The 23,265-nt window shown below is 54.5% G+C and overlaps 1 protein-coding gene and 1 long non-coding RNA gene across 2 annotated transcripts in view; both read right to left on the bottom strand.

Annotated features, from left to right (window-relative positions):
* LOC138919976 (odorant-binding protein 2b-like) overlaps positions 1 to 23,265 on the bottom strand; it is a gene marked incomplete at its 3' end in the record, with an annotated part of 73,474 nt that overhangs the window by 20,114 nt on the left and 30,095 nt on the right. The window lies entirely within an intron of this gene.
* LOC138919742 (uncharacterized) overlaps positions 18,524 to 23,265 on the bottom strand; it is a 33,616-nt gene continuing 28,874 nt past the window's right edge. The window contains exon 3 of the long non-coding RNA XR_011430253.1: positions 18,524 to 18,699. This is a non-coding gene — a long non-coding RNA (uncharacterized lncRNA). The remainder of the gene's footprint in view (positions 18,700 to 23,265) is intronic.

Below are 23,265 nucleotides of genomic sequence, written 5' to 3'. Positions count from 1 at the left end.
CCTACTTGCTAAGGGTGTCTTCAGGTGTCTAGACCTATCAACCCCTCTAGCGCCTGTCAACCCATGGGCCGCTACCCCGTGGAGCTCCTGCCCAGACTTAGCATGGGAAGGGTTCCCCAAAGGGCTGGGCGGGACAGACAAGAAAACTCCAACAGACCTGGGGCTGCTCTGGCATCTGGGAAAGGCACTGCCCCTCCTGCCTGTTTCCCAGTGTCCCCAGGGAGCGTTGTCATGAAATGCTGTTCAGACATCATCTCCCTCTGGCTCACAACCTTCCGGGGCCTCCTGTTAGGTTCAGACTCAGGTCCAACGGCCTCCTGTCCGCCTCTGTGCGTGGGAGACCCCAGAATGGCTCCCAGTGTTCCCACCCCCTAGCCACACATCTTATGTGATCCGGCCTCCTCGCGGGGAAGGAACTGGGTTCCAACCAGTAGAATATGGCAAAGGGACTGGATGTCCCTTCCAAGACGGAGTTCAGGACATGTCTGTGGCTTCTGCCTGCTGCCCTCTCTCCTGTGTTCATTCTCTCTCCATCTCTCTCTCTCTCTCTCTCTGTCTCTCTCTGTCTCTCTCTGCATCTCTCTGGGCCTCTGTGTCTCTCTGTGGGGCTGTGTCATTTTCTGTCTCTCTCAGTCTCTCCCGGTCTCTGTTTCTCTGTCTCTTTCTCTCTCCATTTCCGTCTCTTCTTCTTTGTCTCTCTGTCTCTCCTCTCTGGCTTTCTGTCTGTGTCTCTCTCGGTGTTTCTCTCTGTCTCTCTGATCCGTTGTTCAGGAGAAGCAAGACGAGATATTAGGAGCTGCGCTTGGAGGCCCTCGTGCAAAGAGCTAGCAGAGGGTCCCGGCTCCCAGACGGAAAAGACTCCCAAATCCATCCAAATGGCGTCCTGCCAATAGTCGGGCAGTGGTGTCCGAGACAGCCCCCGCCCCTCTAGCCTCCGTTGAGCCTGCAGCCTCAGCCTCCCGGGAGACCTGGAGGCAGAGGTTCCTAGCTGAGCTGAGCCTGGATCCTGGGAGAGAAACGAGGAGGTGGTGCCTGTTTGTTCTTACGAGTACTAAGTTAGGGTCGTGCTCACACCCAGCCTAGACAGCTAGGAGCTCCTTCCAGGCCTGAGTCTGGCCCTGCCCTCCTCCCCTCCAGCCTCCTCTCCTCCCCAGCTCTCTGCAGCCACTCTGGCTCCTTTCTCACCTCCTCTCAGCCAGATTCCCTTGCGCCTCCGAGTGTCTGGCCCTCGGAGCTTCCCTTGGCACACTGCTACCGGCTGTGTGCAGGGCTGGCTCCTCGTGTCCTTCTGCTCGTGGCACCAATGTCCGCTCAGAGGACTTTCGACCCACCTCAGGGCTGCAGGCCCTCCCTCCAGCACCCTGCTTCCTTGCCCTCTAGCACCTGCGCGTCTTTTCCACATGGGTTTGCTTCCCTCACTTGGTCCCTTCCCCCTGCAGGCGGTGAGGTCCTGGAGGACACGGGCCGCGTGAGGGCTTTCAGAACCGCCCCCAGGCTCACACCGCGCCTTCCCAGAGTGAGCGCAGGGCCCACAGCAGCTGAAAGAAGGGGGTGACCTCAGAGCCCCCTTCCGCCTCCGAGCACCTCCCATCGTGGCCATGGGCGCCAATCCTGAAAGGTACCTGTTGCTTTGGCCAGGGGAACCCCCAGAAGGACCGCTGAGTGTGCCTTCCCTCTTCCAGTTACTCCTCTGAGCATGAGCACGAGTGGCCACCAAGCCCCTGGTGGTCAGGCCCAGCATTGCAGCAACAGGCGGGAAAGCAGGCCACGAAACACACACCTTGGTTCGGGGCCTGGAGGCAGCGGTTCCAGCAGGGCCCAGGGCGCAAAGGAGAAGGCCGTGCAGGCTCCGGGGGTGATGTGAGGGACCTGCGAAGCCTCTCTTGCTCCCTCTCTCCCTGCACTGGCCCCGGCGTGTGCACTTTCCCCACGAGGCCTCCTCACTGCAGCCAGGGCACTGACTCCACTCCACGTCCAAATGAGGACCCCGAGGCTCCAACAAGGATGGCCTCGGTCCTGCTCTCCAGAGGAGGGGTCCTGTGCTCTGCCACGTTCTGCAGTAGCCAGGTGCCCAGCCCACCTACAGCTCAGGCTGCTCTCTGCCCAGAAAGGCCTCGAGGGACTAGAAGGCCCAGTCCAAGGCCTCGGAGCACGGTGGGTCATGGATGGACAACTGAGAGCGATAGACTCTTCTACAAGCTTGTGGGGTCCTTGGAGTCACTCCTCTAGGCTCCTCAATTGACGGAGGAGTAACCTCAGGCCTTCCATCCACTAGCCCCTTCCACACTGGGGGCGGGGACATCCTCCATCCAGGTGCCCAGAGTGGTGGACACAGGACCCCAGACCTTGTCAGGCATCTCTCCTCCTCATGCTGCAGACCTGGGCATGTTGCTAGGGGACTGGAAACCCCTGGGCCGAGGCAGAGCCACCTCCAACCTCTTTCTTCTTTCCAGCTGTCACCTCCCCAGTGTGCACTCCCCTCCTGACCCCCACCCTGGGCAGGCAGAGTGTGTGTGAGTGTGAGAGTGAGTGTGCGCCCAGGTGCGGATGCCCAAAGGAAAGGGCCCCCAATGGGAGGGCGTGGACAGAGATCCCCCAGGATCTTAGGGGCTCTCCTTCCCAAGGCCAATCTCCTGGGACGCTAGAGCTGGCCCAGGGGCCTGGAAGCCTCGCTTCTCCTCCGGACTCTGCCCACCTCGTGGGCCCAGGGCCGGTCCCTGTTTCCCCTGGCCTCAGCTTCCCAACTGTCCCGTGAGGGTTGCGCAGGAACCGCATCAGCCCTGCTCGGCATGGACACAGCCCTGGCCTCCTGCCCCCCTGGGTGTGGCGGGGCTCCCAGTCCTCTCTCCCTCGGGGCAGCCGGGCCTCCTGTCCCCGGCCAGGCACACAGAGCAGCCCTGCCGGCAGCACACGTGGGGGTCCCCGCCCCCAGCACGCCTGTGGACCACAAGAGGCTCCTGACACGGCTGCTTTCGATCAGTGCTTCTGAAAATATTGCATGATTCCACTGATAGGAGCCATCCAGAAAAGATTGACCAAAACCTGCCAGAACACAGAATAGGCGTTGTCAGGGAGCGAAGGAGGAATGAGGCATGAGCGCTTTGGGAAAAGGCTTCCCTTGTGGTGAAGGGAATGTCCAGCAAGCGGACAGTGGTGATGGAGGCCGAGCATTGGGACTGTACTTAACGCTCGGGAATTGTACACTTGAAAAGGAGAAAATGCAGAGTTCTTAAAATATAAATAAATTTATTTTACAATTTACATAAAGACCAAAGAAAGACAAGAAAACGAGCAACATAAACGGCTACACAGACATACAGGGGAAGCAGGGAGAGGAAGGGAGGTCGTGGTGAGGGAGCAGGTGGAAGGGATGGGTCAGGAGCTGGGGATGAAGGGGGTTGGAGAGTGAGCTCTCCCGGGGACAATGCTGGGGCCTGAGCGGGCTCCAGGGCTCCAGGAGGCTCTGGAGCAGGGGATGGCTCTCCCTGCTCCCTGGCGACCACTTCAGCCTGCCCCGGGGCACTGGCAGGAGCCAGAGCAGGGGATGGCTCTCCCTGCTCCCTGGCGACCACTTCAGCCTGCCCCAGGGCACTGGCAGGAGCTGGAGCAGGGGATGGCTCTCCCTGCTCAGCTGGTTCCATGAGAGCCGGCTGCATGGCTCCTGCCCGAGCCTGAGGAGGGGCTGGCTCTCCCCGCTCCCGTCCTGGGGAGCTGCTTGTCTCCTGCCCTTGTGCAGGAGCTGCTGGATGTGACTGTGCTCCCCGCACACGGGCTGGGGCCTGTGCTGGCTCTCATCCTTGTGCAACAGTCCCTGAGGACGGCAGCCTTTTCCCCACGCCTGCCGCTACGCTGTTCCTGCCCAGCTTCTCCTCCCTCGGGGAGCTGGACTCCGTGTCCTGAGTGGACGTCTGCAAAGACAGTGACCAACAGTCAGCCCAGAAGCATCAGAGCCCTGCTCAGCTGCCCCTGCTCTTTCTTCTGCCCTCTGCGCCTAATGCTCCCACATCAGGCACCACCCTGTGTCTGCGCAGAATTCTCCCCGGGATGAAACAGATAGACCTCAGGGGCTCGGGAGAAACCTCGGGCAGACGGTGCTGCCCGGCACTCCACGCCCCACCCGATCAGCCATGAGCTGGGGTGGGAATGGGCCCGGCCCACCAGGCTTCTAACCCCTCATCAGCCTGCTCCTCCTCGCGGTGGTCCACTCACACAAACCACCCTTCCACACACACACACACATGCACACACACACACACACACACACACACACACACACACAGGGAGGGGACGTAGGGCTGTCCAAGTGGGACCACAGTGGTGGCCTGGCCTGGATTGGCCCACCCCGGGCGTCCCTGTGTTACCTCTGTGTCCCTCCGCACGAACATCCAGAGACGTCTCGAGCGGGACAGGAGCCCGCCTTTGCGTCCAGGGCGCTCCTTGCGGGCTCTGCTGAGGCTGCGGCCCTGGCAGATAGGCAGACAGCAGAGAAACATGCTGCTCCTTCTAGACGAGTGCTAGACGAGTGAGCTGTTGGGGGCTGTCTCTAGGAGCTGGGTGCCTAGAGACCAGGGTTCCAACTTCTCTTGGGCCCAGTGAGGTCGCTGCCTGGGGTCCCTTCCCTAGGCTTCCTGCTCACACGAGACCTCCCTAAGGGCCCCCTGGGCCGCTGACGGCTCACCCTCCATCCCAACACCACGGCCATCCACAGTTGCACCAACACAGCCCATCCCACCGCCCCCGAGGAGGCCTGGCTCGAGTCAGAAGCCAGCGTTGGGGACGCAGAGCTGGTCAGACCTGGCTCCTCCTTCTTGCCAGTGATGTCCCCCTGGACAGCCATGTGCCTCTCAGGGCCTCCCCATGCCCCCATGTGTGCAGTGCGGGTCGTTCTAGTACCTACTTGCTAAGGGTGTCTTCAGGTGTCTAGACCTATCAACCCCTCTAGCGCCTGTCAACCCATGGGCCGCTACCCCGTGGAGCTCCTGCCCAGACTTAGCATGGGAAGGGTTCCCCAAAGGGCTGGGCGGGACAGACAAGAAAACTCCAACAGACCTGGGGCTGCTCTGGCATCTGGGAAAGGCACTGCCCCTCCTGCCTGTTTCCCAGTGTCCCCAGGGAGCGTTGTCATGAAATGCTGTTCAGACATCATCTCCCTCTGGCTCACAACCTTCCGGGGCCTCCTGTTAGGTTCAGACTCAGGTCCAACGGCCTCCTGTCCGCCTCTGTGCGTGGGAGACCCCAGAATGGCTCCCAGTGTTCCCACCCCCTAGCCACACATCTTATGTGATCCGGCCTCCTCGCGGGGAAGGAACTGGGTTCCAACCAGTAGAATATGGCAAAGGGACTGGATGTCCCTTCCAAGACGGAGTTCAGGACATGTCTGTGGCTTCTGCCTGCTGCCCTCTCTCCTGTGTTCATTCTCTCTCCATCTCTCTCTCTCTCTCTCTCTGTCTCTCTCTGTCTCTCTCTGCATCTCTCTGGGCCTCTGTGTCTCTCTGTGGGGCTGTGTCATTTTCTGTCTCTCTCAGTCTCTCCCGGTCTCTGTTTCTCTGTCTCTTTCTCTCTCCATTTCCGTCTCTTCTTCTTTGTCTCTCTGTCTCTCCTCTCTGGCTTTCTGTCTGTGTCTCTCTCGGTGTTTCTCTCTGTCTCTCTGATCCGTTGTTCAGGAGAAGCAAGACGAGATATTAGGAGCTGCGCTTGGAGGCCCTCGTGCAAAGAGCTAGCAGAGGGTCCCGGCTCCCAGACGGAAAAGACTCCCAAATCCATCCAAATGGCGTCCTGCCAATAGTCGGGCAGTGGTGTCCGAGACAGCCCCCGCCCCTCTAGCCTCCGTTGAGCCTGCAGCCTCAGCCTCCCGGGAGACCTGGAGGCAGAGGTTCCTAGCTGAGCTGAGCCTGGATCCTGGGAGAGAAACGAGGAGGTGGTGCCTGTTTGTTCTTACGAGTACTAAGTTAGGGTCGTGCTCACACCCAGCCTAGACAGCTAGGAGCTCCTTCCAGGCCTGAGTCTGGCCCTGCCCTCCTCCCCTCCAGCCTCCTCTCCTCCCCAGCTCTCTGCAGCCACTCTGGCTCCTTTCTCACCTCCTCTCAGCCAGATTCCCTTGCGCCTCCGAGTGTCTGGCCCTCGGAGCTTCCCTTGGCACACTGCTACCGGCTGTGTGCAGGGCTGGCTCCTCGTGTCCTTCTGCTCGTGGCACCAATGTCCGCTCAGAGGACTTTCGACCCACCTCAGGGCTGCAGGCCCTCCCTCCAGCACCCTGCTTCCTTGCCCTCTAGCACCTGCGCGTCTTTTCCACATGGGTTTGCTTCCCTCACTTGGTCCCTTCCCCCTGCAGGCGGTGAGGTCCTGGAGGACACGGGCCGCGTGAGGGCTTTCAGAACCGCCCCCAGGCTCACACCGCGCCTTCCCAGAGTGAGCGCAGGGCCCACAGCAGCTGAAAGAAGGGGGTGACCTCAGAGCCCCCTTCCGCCTCCGAGCACCTCCCATCGTGGCCATGGGCGCCAATCCTGAAAGGTACCTGTTGCTTTGGCCAGGGGAACCCCCAGAAGGACCGCTGAGTGTGCCTTCCCTCTTCCAGTTACTCCTCTGAGCATGAGCACGAGTGGCCACCAAGCCCCTGGTGGTCAGGCCCAGCATTGCAGCAACAGGCGGGAAAGCAGGCCACGAAACACACACCTTGGTTCGGGGCCTGGAGGCAGCGGTTCCAGCAGGGCCCAGGGCGCAAAGGAGAAGGCCGTGCAGGCTCCGGGGGTGATGTGAGGCACCTGCGAAGCCTCTCTTGCTCCCTCTCTCCCTGCACTGGCCCCGGCGTGTGCACTTTCCCCACGAGGCCTCCTCACTGCAGCCAGGGCACTGACTCCACTCCACGTCCAAATGAGGACCCCGAGGCTCCAACAAGGATGGCCTCGGTCCTGCTCTCCAGAGGAGGGGTCCTGTGCTCTGCCACGTTCTGCAGTAGCCAGGTGCCCAGCCCACCTACAGCTCAGGCTGCTCTCTGCCCAGAAAGGCCTCGAGGGACTAGAAGGCCCAGTCCAAGGCCTCGGAGCACGGTGGGTCATGGATGGACAACTGAGAGCGATAGACTCTTCTACAAGCTTGTGGGGTCCTTGGAGTCACTCCTCTAGGCTCCTCAATTGACGGAGGAGTAACCTCAGGCCTTCCATCCACTAGCCCCTTCCACACTGGGGGCGGGGACATCCTCCATCCAGGTGCCCAGAGTGGTGGACACAGGACCCCAGACCTTGTCAGGCATCTCTCCTCCTCATGCTGCAGACCTGGGCATGTTGCTAGGGGACTGGAAACCCCTGGGCCGAGGCAGAGCCACCTCCAACCTCTTTCTTCTTTCCAGCTGTCACCTCCCCAGTGTGCACTCCCCTCCTGACCCCCACCCTGGGCAGGCAGAGTGTGTGTGAGTGTGAGAGTGAGTGTGCGCCCAGGTGCGGATGCCCAAAGGAAAGGGCCCCCAATGGGAGGGCGTGGACAGAGATCCCCCAGGATCTTAGGGGCTCTCCTTCCCAAGGCCAATCTCCTGGGACGCTAGAGCTGGCCCAGGGGCCTGGAAGCCTCGCTTCTCCTCCGGACTCTGCCCACCTCGTGGGCCCAGGGCCGGTCCCTGTTTCCCCTGGCCTCAGCTTCCCAACTGTCCCGTGAGGGTTGCGCAGGAACCGCATCAGCCCTGCTCGGCATGGACACAGCCCTGGCCTCCTGCCCCCCTGGGTGTGGCGGGGCTCCCAGTCCTCTCTCCCTCGGGGCAGCCGGGCCTCCTGTCCCCGGCCAGGCACACAGAGCAGCCCTGCCGGCAGCACACGTGGGGGTCCCCGCCCCCAGCACGCCTGTGGACCACAAGAGGCTCCTGACACGGCTGCTTTCGATCAGTGCTTCTGAAAATATTGCATGATTCCACTGATAGGAGCCATCCAGAAAAGATTGACCAAAACCTGCCAGAACACAGAATAGGCGTTGTCAGGGAGCGAAGGAGGAATGAGGCATGAGCGCTTTGGGAAAAGGCTTCCCTTGTGGTGAAGGGAATGTCCAGCAAGCGGACAGTGGTGATGGAGGCCGAGCATTGGGACTGTACTTAACGCTCGGGAATTGTACACTTGAAAAGGAGAAAATGCAGAGTTCTTAAAATATAAATAAATTTATTTTACAATTTACATAAAGACCAAAGAAAGACAAGAAAACGAGCAACATAAACGGCTACACAGACATACAGGGGAAGCAGGGAGAGGAAGGGAGGTCGTGGTGAGGGAGCAGGTGGAAGGGATGGGTCAGGAGCTGGGGATGAAGGGGGTTGGAGAGTGAGCTCTCCCGGGGACAATGCTGGGGCCTGAGCGGGCTCCAGGGCTCCAGGAGGCTCTGGAGCAGGGGATGGCTCTCCCTGCTCCCTGGCGACCACTTCAGCCTGCCCCGGGGCACTGGCAGGAGCCAGAGCAGGGGATGGCTCTCCCTGCTCCCTGGCGACCACTTCAGCCTGCCCCAGGGCACTGGCAGGAGCTGGAGCAGGGGATGGCTCTCCCTGCTCAGCTGGTTCCATGAGAGCCGGCTGCATGGCTCCTGCCCGAGCCTGAGGAGGGGCTGGCTCTCCCCGCTCCCGTCCTGGGGAGCTGCTTGTCTCCTGCCCTTGTGCAGGAGCTGCTGGATGTGACTGTGCTCCCCGCACACGGGCTGGGGCCTGTGCTGGCTCTCATCCTTGTGCAACAGTCCCTGAGGACGGCAGCCTTTTCCCCACGCCTGCCGCTACGCTGTTCCTGCCCAGCTTCTCCTCCCTCGGGGAGCTGGACTCCGTGTCCTGAGTGGACGTCTGCAAAGACAGTGACCAACAGTCAGCCCAGAAGCATCAGAGCCCTGCTCAGCTGCCCCTGCTCTTTCTTCTGCCCTCTGCGCCTAATGCTCCCACATCAGGCACCACCCTGTGTCTGCGCAGAATTCTCCCCGGGATGAAACAGATAGACCTCAGGGGCTCGGGAGAAACCTCGGGCAGACGGTGCTGCCCGGCACTCCACGCCCCACCCGATCAGCCATGAGCTGGGGTGGGAATGGGCCCGGCCCACCAGGCTTCTAACCCCTCATCAGCCTGCTCCTCCTCGCGGTGGTCCACTCACACAAACCACCCTTCCACACACACACACACATGCACACACACACACACACACACACACACACACACACACACACACACACAGGGAGGGGACGTAGGGCTGTCCAAGTGGGACCACAGTGGTGGCCTGGCCTGGATTGGCCCACCCCGGGCGTCCCTGTGTTACCTCTGTGTCCCTCCGCACGAACATCCAGAGACGTCTCGAGCGGGACAGGAGCCCGCCTTTGCGTCCAGGGCGCTCCTTGCGGGCTCTGCTGAGGCTGCGGCCCTGGCAGATAGGCAGACAGCAGAGAAACATGCTGCTCCTTCTAGACGAGTGCTAGACGAGTGAGCTGTTGGGGGCTGTCTCTAGGAGCTGGGTGCCTAGAGACCAGGGTTCCAACTTCTCTTGGGCCCAGTGAGGTCGCTGCCTGGGGTCCCTTCCCTAGGCTTCCTGCTCACACGAGACCTCCCTAAGGGCCCCCTGGGCCGCTGACGGCTCACCCTCCATCCCAACACCACGGCCATCCACAGTTGCACCAACACAGCCCATCCCACCGCCCCCGAGGAGGCCTGGCTCGAGTCAGAAGCCAGCGTTGGGGACGCAGAGCTGGTCAGACCTGGCTCCTCCTTCTTGCCAGTGATGTCCCCCTGGACAGCCATGTGCCTCTCAGGGCCTCCCCATGCCCCCATGTGTGCAGTGCGGGTCGTTCTAGTACCTACTTGCTAAGGGTGTCTTCAGGTGTCTAGACCTATCAACCCCTCTAGCGCCTGTCAACCCATGGGCCGCTACCCCGTGGAGCTCCTGCCCAGACTTAGCATGGGAAGGGTTCCACAAAGGGCTGGGTGGGAGTAGGCTCCAGGGCCCTGGCAGGAGTCGGAGCAGGGGATATCTCTCCCTGCTCCACGGAAGAGACTTCAGCAGGCTCCAGGGCCACTGCAGGAGCCAGAGCAGGGGTTGACTTTCCCTGCTCTGCAGCAACAGCTTCAGCTGACTCCACAGTCCCAGCAGGAGGCATAGCAGGGCATGTCCCTCCCTGGTCTGAGTCCATGGCTTCAGGCTGCTTCAGGGCCCAAGCAGGAGCCAGAGCAGGGGATGGCTGTCCCTGATCCACAGCCAAGGCTACTGCTGACTCCACAGCCCCAGCAGGAACCAGGGGAGGGGATGGCTCTCCCTGGTCTGAGGCTGCAGCTTCAGCTGGCCGCACAAGCGCCAGCAGGACCCAGAGCAGGCATGACTCTCCCTGCTTCCTGATCATGACTTCCAATGGCACCAGGGCCCTTGCATGAGCCAGAGCAGTGGATGGCTCTCCATGCTTCATGGCCGCGTATTCACTCGGCTCCACATCCCCAGCAGGAGGCGTAGCGTGGGATGGCTCTCCTTGATCCAAGACCACCACTTCTGGCCGCTCCAGGGCCCTGGCAGGAGCTGCAGCAGGGGATGGCTCTCCCTGGTCCACGGCCACATCTTCAGCCGACTCCACAGCCCCAGCAGGAGCCAGAGGAGGGGATTGCTCTCCCTCGTCCGCTGCCGTGGCTTCCACCAGCTCCTTTGCCCTGGCAGTCACCTGAGCAGGTGGTGGATCTGCCTGCTCTGTGGCCACATCTTCAGCCGGCTCCAGGGCCCTAGCAGGAGACTCAACAGGGGGTTGCTCTTCCTGGTCCGAGGCCGCCACTTCAGCCAGCTCTAGGGACCAGGCAGGAGCCACAGCAGGAGAAGGCTCTCCCCACTTCCTGGCTGTGTCTTCAGCTGGCTCCACAGCCCCAGCAGGAGCCGTTGCAGGGGATGGCTCTCCGTGCTCCCTGGCTGCAACTTCAGCCGGCTCCTGGGTCCTGGCATGAGCCGGAACCGGGGATGGATCTCCATGCTTGACGACTGCATCTTCAGCTGTTTCCAAAGCTCCAGCAAGACCCAGACAGGGGATGGCTGTCCCTGCTCTGCAGCCAAGGTTTCACCTGACTCCACAGCCCCAGCAGGTGGGGGAGTGGGGGATGTCTCTCCCTGGTCTGTGGCCATGGCTTCAGCTGGGTGCACAGCCCCAGCAGAAGCCATAGCAGGGGGTGGCTCTCCCTGCTCCCTTGCCACACCTTCAGCCTTCTCCCGGGTACTGGCAGGAGCTGGGGCAGAGGGTGGCTTTCCCTGGTTTCATGGCCATGTCTTCAGCCGGCTCCAGAGCCCCAGCAGGTGCTGTAGCAGGGGATGGCTCTCCCAGCTCCACGCCTATGTCTTCATCCGGCTCCACAGCCCCAGCAGGAGCCAGAGCAGAGGATGGCTCTCTCTGCTCCTTGGCTATGGCTTCTGCTGGCTCCAGGGCCCGGGCAGGAGCCAGAGGAGGGGATGGCTCTCCCTGCTCCGTTAGTTGGGACTCAGCCAGCTGCAGGTCTCCTGCCAGAGTCTGTGCAGGGGATGACTCTCCTTGCTCGGATGGTGGTGCCTCAGTCGGTGGCAGGTCTCCTGCAGGAACCTGTGTAGGGGAGGGGTCCCCTGGCTGTGATGGTTGGGCCTCAGCTGGCAGAAGGTCTCCTGCAGGAGGCTGTGCAGGGTATGGCTCTCCCAGCATGGATGGTGAGGCCTCATTTCCCCGCAGATCTGCTGCAAGAGCCTGTGCAAGGATGGCTCTCCTTGCATGGAGGGTGGGGTCACGTTCGGCTGCAGATCTCCTGCAGGAGCTTGTGCAAGGATGGCTCTCCCTACATGGAGGATGGGTCCTCAGCTGCTTGCATGTCTCCTGCAGGAGCCAGTGCAGGGGATGGCTCTCCCTGCTCAGTTAGTTGCGACTCAGCCAGCTGCAGGTCTCCTGCCAGAGTCTGCAGAAGACTCTCCTTGCTTGGATGGTGGTGGCTAGCCTGTGGCAGGTTTCCTGCTGGAGCCTGTTCAAGGATAGCTCTCCCTGCACAGAAGGTGGGATTTCAGGCCCCTGCAAGTCTCCTACAGGAGGCTCTGCAAGGATGGCTCTCCTTGCATGGATAGTAGGGCCTCGTTCGGCTGCAGATTTCCTGCAGGAGCCTGTGCAGGGGATGGCTATCCCTGCTCAGATGGTGTGGCCTCAGCCAGCTGCCGGTGTCCTGCAGTAGCCTTTCCAAGGATGGCTCTCCCTGCATGGATGGTGGGGCCTCAGCTGGCGGCAGGTTTCCTGCAGCATCCTGTGCAAGGACGGCTCTTCCTGCATGGATGGTGGGGCCTCACTTGGCCACAGTTCTCCTGCAGGAGCCTGTGCAGGGGATAATGTTTGGGGGGGAATGACACTCTTGTGGCAGAAAAAGCTTAAAAAAACTAGCTGCGCCAGACTGTATCCCAGCACTGTGTGTGTTCCAGGCTGCCTTTGTCTTGCTCACCATTTTATTTCCATCCCTGGGGCAGTGCCTGGCACATGGTAGGTACCCATAGTCAATACTTAAATCCATAAGTGAATGCAAACAGAAAGTGCTGTGAGAGTAGCAAAAGAGGAATTGGTAAGTCTCCCAGGGTGGAACACACGAGAGAGAAGGCATCGTGGGGGAGGTGGCAGGGGAATTTACCAGGTAGACTGGGGATGGGTGGCAGGAAAGGTTCCATGGCGAAGGGGAGGGGCAGGGGCAGGCTTTAACTGCTGAGAGCATGTGGGGCTGCTGGAGTCTGATCTGCTTCCAGGGCAGTGGTGTGGGAGAGGCTGGAGGACAGGTGGAGAGTGAGTGATGCAGGATTTTGTGGAGTTGGGGGAGGAGGTGGTGAAGGCCGCTTGGGGAGCTGCGGGCGGCAGACACAGGTGGGGAGACGTGAAGGAGAATTGACTGGATTTGGGGCTTGATTCGATGGATGGAGTGAGCTAGAGGGAGTCGAGCATGACTCCACAGGCCAAAGAGCTGCTGCTGAAGTTCTCAGCCCAGATCGGGGAGTCCCAGAGGAGGAATGGGCTTGGGCTGGGTGGGAGCGGGAAGCGAGGAGGAGGTAGAGAGTGTATCTGCTTTTAGGGTTGCGGTAGAGTGTAGTGCTTCTGGCACAGGCTTCAAAGTCACATGGATGCGAGTTCACGTCCCTGCTTCCCCAAATAGTAACTGGATGACTTTGGACAACTTACCAACCTTCTCTGAGATTCAGTTTCTTGTTAGATGGTCTTGGATATTGTCTTAGCACAGTGGCAGGCATGGTAAGCAGTCATTAAAGGTGCTTTTCATTAGGCTGTAGAAAAATAGATCTGGAACTCAGTAGACTTTTGGGGACCGGACATAACAGTGTATAGTCGAGAGTGAAAGTCTTGGGAACAGATGCTGCCTCCCAGGGGAGTAAATAGTGAGGAGAGAAGAGGGCAGAAGACAGACCTTGGAGAAGGCTTCCAGCACTGAAGGGTAAGGAGTAGAGGCTGAGCTAGTGACACAGATTGGAAGTTATTAGAGAGGAGGAAGAGATGGATGGGGAAGAGAAAGGCTCCTGGAGGAGGGAGTGTTTCCTCAGGGATGCAGTGGGATGGAGGAGCTCTCGGGTTTGCTCCTTAGGATGTCGGGCACCCTCCTTTAGCAAGAGCACTTTCTGTGCAGTGGCACAGAAGCCAGGCTGCAGTCGATTGAGAAAGAATCCGATGTGGAGGCCGTGTGGGGCAGCCTGCCTGGATCCGGCCCCATCAGGGAGCATGAGGGAATGCTACTGTGCTTTGGGTCCATCGACTAGGACACTGGGCTTCCAGAGACTTCTTCTCATGAACCTCCGCTCTGTCTGATAGGTTGCGTGTGGTCAGGACCATAGGCTGTTGCTGAGGGATAGAGGAGAAGTCTGTTCTAGTGGATGGGGCACAGATGGACAAACAGATAGTGCCCTCACACCCCCTTGGGAGGGGCCGTATGCAGCTGTGAGCTGTAGGGCTCTCAGGGGCTGGAACCACCTGCCTTCCTTTCACTCTTCCCTCTCCCATCACTTCCTGGGGAACAGTTCTCTTTGTGCGGTCCATTTCCCCTCAGCCCCAGCTCCCATGGACAGGAACTGCCAGAGGGTTGGACGGGGGATTAGAGCCTCCCCTCCACAAAGGAGTTCTGAGCCTTTCTCTTCAGAGACACAGGAGACTGCCTGACGCTTTCAAAGAAGACACAGGGGCCACCTAAAGGGAGCTCAACTGTAGCTGATTTGAGAAGAATGTGATCAATGAAGGGAAGAATGAGGGACAAGCTTTCTCAACCTTGTATGCTGAATCTTTTTGTCTCTGATATTTGTCTGAGGGAGGGCCATTAAATTTAAGATGAAATCTCATGGAAGTCCTCAATAATCCCACCACCACATGAAGCCGTCTTTGCCTCATTGTCTCCTGTTTTCCCCCAGTCCTTCTTCCTATGTGTCCATCATTTACACTGCAGTCTTAACCTAGATGTGGCTTTCTATGCTTGTTTTATCATTTCAAATTACAGAAACCATTTTTCCATGTTGGTAGAATGTTTTGTCTTTGCTGAGGAGATTTGCCCTGAACCAACATCTGTGCCAGTCTTCCTCTGTTTTGTATGTGGGTCACCACCACAGCACGGCCATTGGCAAGTGGTGTAGGTCTGCAGCGGGGAACCAAATGCAGACCCCTGATGTGGAGCACGCCCAACTTAACCACAAGGCCATGGGACCACCCCCATGTTGGTACACTTTTCACAGTTACAGTTTTTAATGTTTGCATGATATAGCATCTTCTAATCATTTTATCCATGACTTACTTTTAGGTATAGAATACATTATTATTAACTATAGTCATCTTTTTGTATATTAGATCTCAACAGCTTATTTATCTCCTAACTGAGAGTTTGCACCTTTTCACCAACATCTCCTCGTTCCCCTCTCACACCCCCGCTCCCTGGGAGCCACCATTCTACTGTCTGTTTCTATGAATTTGAGTTTTTCAGATTCCACATATAAGTAAGACGATGCAGTAATTCCCTTTCTGTGTCTGGCTTATTTAACTCAGCATAATGTCCTCCAGGTACATCCACGTTGTCAGGAAAGGCAGGATTTCTTTCTTTTTGAAAGCTGAATAATATACAGTTGTGTAGATGCACCACATTTTTTTGTCCCTTCATCCATGAATAGCCCCGTGGTTTGCTCCCTGTGGTGGCTGTTGTGACAAATGTTGTGGTGCACACATGAGTGCGGAAGTTACTTCAAGACATAGATTCTGTTATCTTCCGATGTGCCCCCAGCTGTGGGATTGCTGCATCATATGACAGTTCCACTTTTAATGTTTGGAGAAAACTCCAAATTGTTTTTACGTAATGGCTGGACTAACAAAAACCAATTCCAGATGGATTTTAAATACAAATGGAAGTTATAAAAATACCTTCTGCGACACGTACCTTAGGAGAATATTTTCAAGAACTTGGGGCAGGCAAGCATTTCATAGAACAAAAGGCATACTAATCGTAAAGAACAAAAGGATAAATTGGAAAGTATTAAAAAGAAGAACTTGTTTTTGTCTAAAGAAACTTCTAAGAGAGTAAAGAAGGCAGGCACGAAGGGCATAAATACTTACCATTTATTTATCTGACAAAAGACGATTCTAGGATGTGTAACTAACTCCTATAAATTGATAAAGACACACACAGACAATCCACCATGAAAAGAAATGGGCAGGAGATTTGAGTAGGCATGTCACAAAAAAGATACCCAAATGGGAATCATTAGATGAATGGGTGCTCCACATTATTACTCGTGAGGAAAATGCAAATTAAAATGACGACGAGATACCCCTACATGTACACCACAATGGTCAAAATCAAAAACTCTGACAACAGCCAGTGTTAATGAGGCTGTGAAGCAACTAGAACTCTCATACACAGCTGTGAGGGTAAACTATTTCATCCACTTTGAAGCTCTCTGGTAGTATCTCCTAGAGGTGGACGTGCACATAGTCTATGACCCAACAATGATGTCCCCAACATAGACGTGTTCCTATGTTGGCCAGCAGACTTATACAAGATGTTCAGAGCAGCATCTTTTGGCATATCCTCAAACTGGAAACAACTCACTGGACATCAGTGGTGGAGTGGACAAATAAAATGGGTTATGTTTCATAGTGCAATACCATACAGAAATAATGTTCAGCCACAGCCACATTCAAGAATATTGATGAATCTTACAAGCGTAATGAAAGAAGCTCGACATAGAAGGAGACACACAGAATGATTCCATGTCAATAGAGTTCAAAGACAAGAAAGACAAATGGAAAGTTAGAATATTGATTTCCCTTGGGGGAGAGGCAGGGACCTGGGAGGGGGCATCAGGTGGCCGTTCAAGGGCAGCTCATGTTCTATTTCTTGTGGGTACCGGTTGCCGGATGTGTTCCCTTTGGGTAATTCATGGAGCTATGCAAGTATGATTTCCATAGTTTCTGGTATGTATGCTATGCTCCCAATTGCCAATCCAATCTTGTGATTGTACCCTTTTTGACTGATTAGTCCCAAGGCAAGGCATAGTGGTTGGTGCAAAGCTCTGGAATTAAGGACCTGGATGCATAGCCCAGATATAACCTCTTCCAGCCTCGGAGACCCTGGCCAAGGGACTACCTCTCTAAGCGTCACTTTCTTCATCTGTAGGCTGGCTTGAAGATGGAAGCTGTCTCTTACTTAGTGGGAGGATCCATTCCTTACTGGCACAGGGCAAGAACTCCATAAACAAGGGCTCTTGCGGTTGTTCTTGCTGTTCTTCCATGTTTGGGCGAGGGAGCTGGTGGATGGTGGCCAGTGGCGGAGGGAGGAGCAGGATGGGGATCCAGTGAAGACACGTTCTCCAGGTGAGGGTGAGGGGACAGAGCAGAGCTGATGCTGAGGTGCAGAGGGGAGGGTCCCAGGCCTGAGTCCCCTCCTTCCTTCCCCATCTCAGCTCCTGCCATCTGTAAACACAGGAGGTGAACTAACCAGGTGATCTCTAGATGGTTCACCCTTCCAGCTAGGACACTGGAGAGTTGGGAGGGTGACGGTTAGGCCATGAAAAGCCAAAAACAAATTTCCCAGTTGGATCCCCCCTCAAACACAAAGGACCATCTCTGGGAGCGAGTTGAGTTGGAGATCAGTGGTGGGATTATGGGTCCTTTCTATACTGTTCCTTGTACATTTTTCTATTTGGGATGGGAGCCACCCAAGCTGAGGAGCTGCCTGGGTGGCTGAGGCTCCTGGGGTGTTTCCCTTATCTCAAGACTCCACATGAAAGGGGGTCCCTTGGCCCTGGAGAGCAGAGAGTCACGTTCTGTGGATGGGACGGCGTGGAAGTCCCTGGGCTCCGGAGTGCTCTGTCGGCCCTGACACAGACCCTCCATGAGGAATGTCCCTGCATTTGATGGCTTGTGGGGGGATTACATTAAGAGGAGGGGGCTCATGCTGTCAGTGCCTGTCCTCCAGGGACCCGTGACCTTCTGCCCTCCTCCTTGTTGCCCTGAATCAGCCCCTAGCCTCCCCTGGGTGGAGCCCCATCTTCCCAGCCTGACCCATTAGAATCCGAACTCCCCCAGAAGCTCAAGAGGAGAGAGTCCGTGAGTACGGCTTTTGTCCACTCCAGGGTATCTACCCCTCTCAGCCTTTGGGCCTGGCCTCTCCCTGGGGGAGTCTGGGTCTCAGAAGCTGCACCTGGGCTCCTCCCAGCTAGCAATATGTGCTTCCACTCACATCTTGCGCCACCGAGCTGTGTCCGCCTGCAGTGTGCACAATCCATGCACTGAGCCTTGTTTGGGGTGAAGGTTTGTGCTGCACAGGGAAGCAGGGGTGGATGGTGAGGAGGGGACAGACGAGTGAAATGCTGCCTAGAGCAGGCAGGAGTCAGGGGAGCCAGGGCACGATATGGTCGGCACTGGGGGCCTTGACATCTGCAGTCATGATGTGAAGGTGGGAGCAGCCCGCGCTCTGCACCAGCCTCGGCCCCTCTGACTGCTGGGGTCAGGTGCAGGAGAGGCACAGAGTTGGGCTCCCAGGACGGATTTCACCTGGCCGGGACCATGGAAGGAATGGGCAGAGCTGTGGGTCGGGAGCGTGGGGCTGTCCCAGAGCTCAGTGTGTGCTGGGAAAGGAAGGATGTGATGTAGGGAAAGGAAAGTGGGCATGGAGCAAGGGTGGCAGACGGAGACCCACTGGGCTGAGGAGGTGTTGGGGGAAGGAACCGACAGTGAGAGGGCAGGAACGACACCAGTGGGTGCTGGCTAGAGGTGGCTGGCCTGAAAAGGGGTGTCAGTCATGGTGGAGATGTTTAAATGTGTTCTGTGAGGCCAGGGCAGTGGGTGGTGGGGTTCGAGTGGAGGAGGGAGGAGGCAGGGCCACAAGGGTCTGGGATGTCAGAAGGATCCTCTGGGTGGATGCAGAGTGACCAAGAGGGGTCGACTCACAGTGGTGGTGTAGAGAGAGACAGGGCTGGCTTGCACACCCACCTCGATGCACACACACATGAACACACACACACTGTGATCAGAACACAGGGTGCTGTTGGCCCAAAGGCTGAGCACAGCTGCCTCTATTGCTGGCTGATGTTGACGGCCCACTCCTTGTAGCCACGCCACTGTCCCTAAGGCCCCTCCTGCCCACGGAGACCCCACTGAAGAGCTTCATCTGCACGTCCTGATTATTCATCTTTTCATTGAAGTCGCTGATGCACTGGTCCCTCTCCAGGATGAAGCAGACATGGATGATGGCTCTCCACCCTGGAAGGGACACAGGTTAGAGCCATGTTGGACTTGTCAGGGTCCACGGGGATGGGGAGGGACCTACTGCCTGCAGGAGGGAGAGCAGATGTAGGGGGAGCCCCCATGCAGGGAGCTGCATGGTCAGGAGGGCAGCAGTCTCAGACCATCAGCAAAACAGAATGGATGTGGCTGGTGGCTGGCCGGGGTGCCCTCAACCCTGGTTCTCTGCTGGCCTCAGATCGCCACCCTCAACTTGGCTCCTGAGGCTTGTTTTCCCGAGTTCTCCCATTGCTGCAGGGAGCTTAGGAGCAGCTGACCCAAGCCCCAGACTTGCAGACCGGGTCTCTGGATGGCGTAAGAGGAGATGACGGACACCGTACCAGCAGGGTGTGGTGTCGCCTGAGGGCAGGGCCCGGTGAGGTGGGGGAAGCACAGGAGCCCTGTCCCTGGGCAGGGGCCAGCTTCAGTGAAAAAGACTCCTAGCTGGAAGGGTGGCCAGGGAAGACTGTGCTCGGGCTCTGGGAAACTGGAGAAAGTTGGTTCTTGGACACAGTGTGGACAGAACATGAGCTGCATGTTGGGACCCGCCGGGATGACGGACGACTCTGAGCAGTGGAGGAAAACTGCCTCCCCAGGTGGAGATCTGAGGTTTCAGTGGGCCACGGGAGATGAGTCTGTCCCCTGAAAGGTCAGCCAGATTTGTTACTGAACCTGATGTGAGTTCGCTCACCTGTTGCGCAGCAAGCCAATCTCTGACACTGGGTGTGGTGGAAGAAAGTAGGAACTTTATTTTTGCACAGCGCTGAGCAAGGAGAGAGGGAAGCTAACGCTGAAATCCCAAACTCCCCACAAAGGTAAAAGGAAGGGTTTTTATTTGGGGTTTTAGGTAGGGGAGTGGGAGCATATGGCCTTGCTGGTCGGAGCTTTCCCACCAGCCTGTCTTTTGCCTTGAGACTACTTGCAGAGAAGAGGAAGCCTGTGACCTTGCTGGTCAGCAGCTTTCCCACCAGACTGTATCTCTTTGCGGGGAGGAGATAATCCAGGTGCTTGTCCTTGATGGTATCTGTCTCCATGGAGGATAGTGGATTATGGAGCCAGGAAGCCAGAGAGTAAGCAAGGAATGAGTGTGATTTTAAACCCATATATTCTGGGTTTAATGTGAGGAAACTGATATCAGGGTCCGTATCATAGCCACTATAGAAAGCAGTATGGAGTATCCTTAGGTCATTAACAATAGATCTACCATAGGATCCAGCGATTCCACTGTTGGGTCTTTATCCAATGAGCTTGAAAACACAAATGCATACAGATACATGCATCTCTATGTTCATGGCAGCATTATTCACAATAGCCAAGACTTGGAAGCAACCTAGGTGCCCATCAAGGGACAAATGGATAAAGAAGATGTGGTGTATATATATACACAATGGAATACTACTCAGCCCTAAGAAATGATGAAACCTGGCCATTTGCGACAATATAGATCGACCTTGAGGGTATTATACTAAGTGAAAAATGTCAGAGGGAGAAAGTCAAATACCGTATGATTTCACCCATAAGTGGAAGACAAAAACAACAGCAAACAATCACATATCAACAGTGATTGGAGTAGTGGTTACCAGAGGGGAAGGAGGGAGGGAACAGGGTGAAAGGCGTGGCTGGGCACACGTGTGTCTTGTTGGATTGTAATTAGTCTTTGGGTGGTGAACATGATCTAATCTACACAGAATTTGAAATATATTATGATGTACATCATAATATACACAAAAATTTAGAATTACAGTCTGGATCCAAACTTCCGTATTTTTAAAAAAATGTGTTTAAATTCTTAGAATAGTTTCTTACTTTACATTGATCATCACTTTAATCTGTGTTACTTTTTTGTGTGTGTGTGTAAGGAAGATTGGCCCTGAGCTAACATCTGTTGCCAATCTTCCTCCTTTTTTTTTCTTGCCAAAGCCCCAGTACATAGTTGTGTATTCTAGCGCTTCTCTGTGGGATGCCTCCACAGCATGGCTTGATGAGCAGTGTGTAGGTTCACATGCAGGATCCGAACTGGCAAACCTTGGGCTGCCAAACAGGAGCACGTGAACTTAATCACTAGGCCACGGGGCTGGCCCACAGCTTCCATATTTTATGTGAATCTTAAATAATGCTATCCAGCAAACTGAGTAAGAGGGAAAATTTTCCAACTTGTTTTATGAGGACTGTAAAATCTTGATACCAAAACCTTACAAGGACCCTACAAAAAGGGGAATAATAAACAAACAGAAAATTAGACTTTATGAATTATACCATTAACTATAGCAGCAAAAGCTTCAAATATGAAAGATTGAATTTGATGAAATATGTAGAAGACCCCTAGATTACACACAACAAAATATTTTTAAGAAAAATTTAAAAGACCTAAATAAAAGGAGGGCTGCAACATGCTCATGGATTGGAAGACTGTGTACTTAGAGATGTCAATTTTCTCCAAATTTTTCTATAGAGTCAATGTAATGGCAATCAAACTAAAAGCAGTTATGGGTGGTGGGTGGAGGGACTTACATAATGAGCCAAAAATAGTCATGATACTCTTGGAGAAGAAAAATAAAAGCGATGGACTTACACTGCTAAATATCTAGACTAAAGCTATAATAATTGAAACAGTGTGCTATTGGCACAACGTTATATACACAGACAAATGGAACATAGAAGTGTGGAAGCACACCTACAGATAAGACAGATCATGTTACAATGTAGCGGGGGAAGGATGTTCTTTTCAATAAATAATGCTGGGTAAGTTGGATGTGAATATGGAAAGAATACATTTTGATCCTGACCTCACACCATACACAAACATCAATTTCAGGTGGATATAAAATCTAAATGTGAAAGATATAACAGTAAAGACTCTTTTAGAAGAAAAAATAGAAAAATATTTATGAGCTTGGAGTAGGACAGATTTTTTAAACAGGACGTTAAAACACTATACAGGCTACAAATAGAAACATTGCACTACATTAAAATTAAGAACTTCCAGTTATCAAAAATTACCATATAAAGCCTAAAAATGAGAGTTACAGAGGAGAGAAAGGGTATCAATACTTACGTTGAAGAAAGAACTCATGAGCAAAACATATTAAGAACCCTTACAATCTCACTAAGAAAAAAGCTGACAACTCAATAGAAAATAGGCAAAGCATTTGAACAGGCACTCACAACAGAGAACATCCAAATGGCTGATCAACATATGAAAGGCTCTTAACATGATTAGTCACCAGAGAAATGCAAAGTAAACCTACATTTGAAATAGAGTCACTCACCTCCTATGATGGCTAAAATAAAAAATACAGACACACCAACCGAATTTTGGCAAGGAGATTGAACAAGTGGAACAACTGGATTTCTCATACACTGCAGGTTGGAGAGTAAATTACTACAACCACCACTTTGTGAAACACTTTGTCAGTATCTGCTATAGCTGAGAATGAGCATACAGTCAACAGGAATGCTAGTATTTGGCCACCAAGGTCTTGTTCTAGAATTTTCATACGAGTACTATTTATAACAGACCAAAGTGGAAACTATCCAAATATCCATCAATATTAGAGTGGGTAATTAAACTGTGGGATAGGCACACAATGCAAATCTATTCAGTAACGAGAACAAATGTCTAAACACAACAGCAGGAATGAATCTCATGAAGCAAAATATTGAGCCAAAGAAGTTAGACACAAAAGAGTATGTCCTGTACGATTCTAAATTTATCAAGTTCAAAACCAGGCTCAATTTAGCTTTGGTATTCAAAGTCAAATAGTAGTTACCCCTGTGGGACACTGATGGAAAGCGGAATAATAAGAACCTCTGGGGGGCAAGTGACATTGTTTGTCTTGATCTGTGTGCTGGTTACCCTATGGATTCACTTTCTGAAAATTCATCATGCTGTACCCTTATGATTTGTTCAGTTCTCTGAATATATGGTATACTTAATAAAATGTTTTTAAACCCATATTACTCCTACAAGTATTAGGATTTAGTAGAGGGGTCAGATGAAATAATTAAAACTATAACACACTTCCTCTGTCTTTGACAAAATGAATAGTTAAATAGATCACACTTTCTAACCTAGAGAATCTAATTCAGTTGCTCAGCAAGCAAGCGGTCAGATTTGGGATCTAATGTATTAGGCCACATAAGCATTTCATTTAATATTTCAAAGTAGGGAACAAATCTAATCATTTCTAACATAATGGTCACTTTCTTAAAGGGCTCTTGGGTAAGAGCAGAAACAAAGACAAAAATCAGAAAATAGTAGCAAAGACGTGAGATGGCAGAGTGAGAGAAAGAGGATACGTAAATGAGTAGGTTGAGTGAGGCTGAAATTTCCCTAGACTTCACTTATCCTGGAACAATGTCAGCAGTTCCAGCTACACATGGCACGTTGAATATACATAAAACAAATACAGTGATAAAAATGTTTCTGAACTACATTTTGAAAACTTGTGGAGAAAAAAGCGCGGGAAGCCCAAGAGAGGGTCAGAGAATGAGAGAGATATTAGACAAATACTAAGAAAAAATAGAAAGGCAGACAGATGCAGA

This window comes from Equus caballus, chromosome 21 (genome assembly GCF_041296265.1).
Source record: "Equus caballus isolate H_3958 breed thoroughbred chromosome 21, TB-T2T, whole genome shotgun sequence".
Lineage (NCBI taxonomy): Eukaryota > Metazoa > Chordata > Mammalia > Perissodactyla > Equidae > Equus > Equus caballus.
The sequence above is the reverse complement of the archived record's forward strand: the minus strand, read 5'-3'. Positions and strand labels throughout refer to the sequence as shown.